General features: G+C 38.7%; 1 pseudogene; it reads left to right on the top strand.

The window, feature by feature from the left end:
- The first annotated feature begins 3,890 nt into the window (after positions 1-3,890).
- LOC111761453 (U6 spliceosomal RNA) lies at positions 3,891-3,991 on the top strand (annotated as a pseudogene).
- Positions 3,992-5,123: the final 1,132 nt, after the last annotated feature.

Raw genomic sequence — 5,123 nt, 5'->3', positions numbered from 1 at the left:
GGGCATAGATGTGAGGATCTATTTCTTTTTTTTCTTTTTTTTTTTTTTACAGAATAATCATTTTATTCAAGCAACTTTTATGTGCAAATGTTAATTATGCAAATTTAATTATATTGCACCTATTTTATATCAAAACAACCAATTGACCAACATTTTAATATTATTTGAATGTAGAGAAAATGATTTTATACATTTTATTCCAATTTTATGATTTAAATGCTATTTCCAGTCAAACAAAAAAAATCTTCCTTTGGGTATCCAGAATATTAGCAAACATTCTATCTAAAACATGCTTAATTTCCCTGTTTCTCAGGCTAAAAATTATGGGATTAATGAGAGGAGATACTGTAAGGTAAAACATGGCATCAACAGTGTTTGAATTGTTGATCTGTTTGATACAGTGCACAAACAAGCTCTCCATTTGATTCCAATGTTGATATGTCTATCCTTGTGCCAATGCCGTGCTGTTTTGACCAATGTAGTTTTGTTGTGAGCTTTAACATCAGGAAGTGAAAGTCCTCCAACTTCATTTTTCTTTGTCAACAGAGTTTTGGCTAGTTGGGGTATATTACCCTTCCAAATAAATTTGATGACAGGCTTTTCCATTTCTGCAAATTAGGCCCTTGCAATTTTGATTGGGATTGCAATGAATCTGTAAATGATTTTGGGTAGAATTTATATCTTAAAATTTTTTCTTCCAATCCAGGAGCATGGAATAACCTTCCATTTACTTAGCTCTTTGATTTATTTTAGCAAAGTTTTATAATTTTCTGAGGATAAGTCCTTTACACACTTGGTTAAATTTATTCCTAGATATTTGATTATTTTAGTTGCTATTGTAAATGCAATTTGTTTCTTGATTTTCTCCTCAGATTGCTCATTAGTAATGTATGGAAACATTACTGATCAATAGCATACACATTCTCAGCTCCCATATCCCTCTGTTTCCCCTTTATATTGTTTTTTTTAACTCAAATTTCCTTTTTATATTTTGAATTTCTATTATGAAGAAATAGGCCTTTTCTTGTATTCTTATTTTATAGGAATTAAATAGTGGATTTATATATTGAGGATCTAGTAATGTTGGGTTTTACCTTTAACCTTTAATTTATCTTTACTAAAGATCTTCATTTCTTCCCTATTAGCTATTCTCTCCTGTCTTTTCCTCTCAACCTACAAAATTCAGTTTAGTAATTTTTGTAGGATGGGTGTCTTTTTGAGGAACTCTCTTAGTTTCTGTTTATCTGTGAATATTTTAAACTCTCCCTCAGTTTTGAGGGATAGTTTTTCTGGATAAAGAGCTTTTGGCTGGCAGTTTGTCTCTTTCCTTACCTTAAATATATCACTGCCCATGGCAATTTGATATTGTTGGCGAATCCAAAAAGAAATACTGATTATAAACTGTTCTGCTCCTCTGGGCTAGTGATACCCTTAGATTTTATTGAATTCAGAGGTTTCACTTTTACTTGATTAAATTATGATTAGGGTTTTGATTGGGTCACATCTGCAGGAGATCAGGTTCCTACCTTCTTGATGGGTGGGGAATCACAGAGATAATGACATAGCAGAGGAGAAAGTTGGACTTTTGATGCTGGAGCCCCTGGAAGTAAATACACAGAGGAATAGGGACAGCTTCAAAGACACAGCAGAGGCCCCAGGAAGAGAGAAAAATTGTTTGCCTGATAATTTACAGCTAGCCTTGTGGAGAGAGCATAGCAGCTGAGCCCAGAGTGAAATGAGTCTCTGGGAGAGAGATGAGCTCTCTAATTTACAGCTGAGAATGGAAGGAGCTGGGTCCATAGAGCCTTAGGAGGAAGATGAAGACTGAACCCTCACAGAGACCGGCAGCCATTTTGCTCCAACTTATGGGAACAGAATTTGGTGAAGGAAGTAACTTACACTTTATGGCATTGTGACTGTAAGCTTCTACCCCAAATAAATACTTTTATAAATGCCAAATAATTTCTGGTACTTTGCACCGGCACCCCGTTGGCTAATTCCCTGACTTTTCACCTCCATGTTTCTGGTAAGAAATGGAACTTATTGAAGATCTCATGGATATGATGAATCACTTTTCTCTTTGTGCTTTCATAATTCTCTCTTTACCTTTGGCATGGACATTATGATTAATATGTATCTTGGAATGAATCTAGATTTAAGGGTTTATTCTGATTGGAGTATGTTGTGCTTCTTGGACATGTATATTTATGTCTGTCACAAAAGTTGGGAAATTTTTAGCCGTTACTTGCTCAAATATTATTTCTGTCTGTTTTCTGTTCTCTTCTTCTGGGACACCTCTGACATGCATGTGTGTACACTTCATGCTGCTTGTTAAATCCCTGAAACACAGCTTATTTTTTTTCCTAATATTTTCTCTATCTGTATGATTTGATTGTACTGTCTTATAGTTTGCTGATTCTTTCTTCTACCTTTTCAAATCTGTTGTATGTGTCTAGTGTATTTTTTTAAAAGATTTATTTATTTCTCTCGCCTCCCCCCCACAGTTGTCTGCTTTCTGTGTCCATTAGCCGTGTGTTCTTCTGTGACCACATCCATCCTTATCAGCAGCACCTGGAATCTGTGTTTCCCTTTGTTGCGTCATCTTGTTGTGTCAGCTCTCTGTGTGTGGGGCACCATTCTTGGGCAGGCTGCACTTTCTTTCGCATTGGGCAGCTCTCCTTATGAGGCACACTCCTTGCGCGTGGGGCTCCCCTATGCAGGGGACACCCCTGCATGGCAGGGCACTCCTTGTGTGCATCAGCACTGTGCATGGGCCAGCTCCACATGGGTCAAGGAGGCCCGGGGTTTGAACTACAGACCTCTCATGTGGTAGGTGGATGCCCTAACCACTGGGCCAAGTCTGCTTCCCTCTAGTGTATTTTTAATCTCCACTCTTGTGCCTTTCATGCACGTAATTTCTGTTGTGCTTCTTTTTTTAAACTTTTGAATTCTTTATGCTACACTTTGTCTTCTTAATATCCTTTAGCTCTATGTCCATATCCTCCTTCATTTCCTTGAATTAATTTAGGAGATTTTTTCAAGCTTTGTTGATTAGTTGTTCCAAATTCTATGTCTCTTCTGAAGTTTTAGTTTGTTCCCTTAGCTGAGACATATCTTCCTGTTTCTTAGTATAGCTTGTAGTTTTTTGTTAATGTTTGGGTATCTGATTATTTTGATGTGTTAACTCTGAAGGTCAGATTCTCCTGTCAGGGGTTTTATTGTCCATTGGCTTTGTGTTAATGCCCTTCTATATGCTTTGTTCAATTTATTCTGGATATTTTAAGTAGCCTGTTTTCAACTATTCAGATTTTCTCACTCTTCTTCATCTGTTTCTTGCTCTGGACATGTGGTACAATTTTTAAGATCTTTCACCTCCAGGAGAAAGTTTCCTTCTGTCTCTTCTCAGAGAATTTTGATCAATTCTGCTCTTTGTTTTGCAGAATTTTTCTCCAAGCTTCTATGATATTTAAAAATTCTCTCCCTCATGCAGTGCCACCTCTTCCTTACACTTTTCATTTCTGGGATTATCCTGTCCTAAAGCACCTCAGTCCCCCTACCCTACTGTTGTTGTTGTTTTTTTAAATTGTGAGGTTTACTGCCTCTATTGTTTTCCCTGTTAGGGTATCACATCATAGGGACCCAAAGGTTGACAATCCAGAAAGGTTGGTCAAGTCCAGGAAGGTACAATTTGCTTTTTTTTTTTTTAAAGATACATAGATCACAAAAAAATGTTACATTAAAAATATACCCCACTCCCCATCCCACCCCCTCTCCTCCCACACCAACAACCTCTTTCATCATCATGGCACATTCATTGCATTTGGTAAATACATTTTGGAGCACTGCTGCACTGCATGGATTATACTTTACATTGTAGTTTACACTCTCCTGTGCTCGCTTCGTCAGCACATATTCTAAAATTGGAACAATACAGAGAAGATTTGTATGGCCCCTGCACAAGGATGACACGCAATTTGTAGTTTACACTCTCCCCCAGTACATTCAGTGGGTTATGGCAGGATATATATTGTTCAGCATCTGTCCCTGCAATATCATTTAGGACAACTCCAAGTCCCCAAAACACCTCCACATCGCATCTCTTCTTCCCTCTCCCTACTCTCAGCAACTACCATGGCCACTGTCTCCACATCAATGATACGATTTTGTGCTACAGAGTGTGATAGAGTTGGACTCAGATGTGACTTTTCTACACATGCCTCTTCTGTCACTTTTACTGAACCTGTGTTTTGTGTTAGGATTGGTGTATACTCAGGAGACTTGAATCTCTGTACTGGACATGTGCCAGCTGGGCCCTGAGCCTCAGCAGTGTTGCAATTCCTACTCTCTGGTTCATTGGATTTATCCAGGTCAGCTAACAGGGAGCTGAAGATGGTCAACCACTACACCAGGGAAATGAGAGTGCCTACAACTGCAAGCAGGAGAATTGCATCCATTAACCATGTGGGCTCTAAGCCTCCTCTTGATTTAGGGGTGTAGTGGACATCACCATCCCGGAGTCCACAGGATGGAGGAATAAAATATGGATCACAGTGGACTTACTGGTGTTCTGCTGATTTGCATTTAAGTGATCCAGCTGGACTGAGTGAGTGCACCTCCTACAACAGGTTGGAAGTTGTCCTTATTTTTTCCCCCTGTGGGCCCTTTTCTTCTTGATATTCCTCAGTGTTTTGTGTTCCACCCTGGATCTCTATGGACTTTGGTCCCTGTACCTGTATATGCATAGGTTTCTAACCCACTGCTGTAAGTTGCTCATAGTCTGTAGCTGCAGAAGAAGGAGTCTCGGCTGTGCTACCTCTGTACGACTCCCATGCTATATGAGACTGAGGGAGGGGGAGGAGTCCAGACTGGTGTGTCTGAAAAGAAAATCTCCTACTTGATTATTTTTTCCTTCAGTTCAGCATTTGTGGAGTCCATATTCAGACTCTCATCCTCCAGAGTTCTTAGTAAGTGGGATTTGTCCTTTTAGTAATTGATTCCGAGGAGAAATTTTTCCAGGAGATGTCTTACATCAACATGTCAATGATGTTACTTGTAAATCACATTTTGCTTATCTATTCATCTGTTTTGAAAAGATGGTTGCTTCCAGCTTTTGGCAATTGTAG

This window comes from Dasypus novemcinctus, chromosome 2, assembly GCF_030445035.2.
Source record: "Dasypus novemcinctus isolate mDasNov1 chromosome 2, mDasNov1.1.hap2, whole genome shotgun sequence".
Lineage (NCBI taxonomy): Eukaryota > Metazoa > Chordata > Mammalia > Cingulata > Dasypodidae > Dasypus > Dasypus novemcinctus.
Note: the sequence above shows the minus strand (reverse complement) of the source record. Positions and strands in the feature narration are given on the sequence as shown.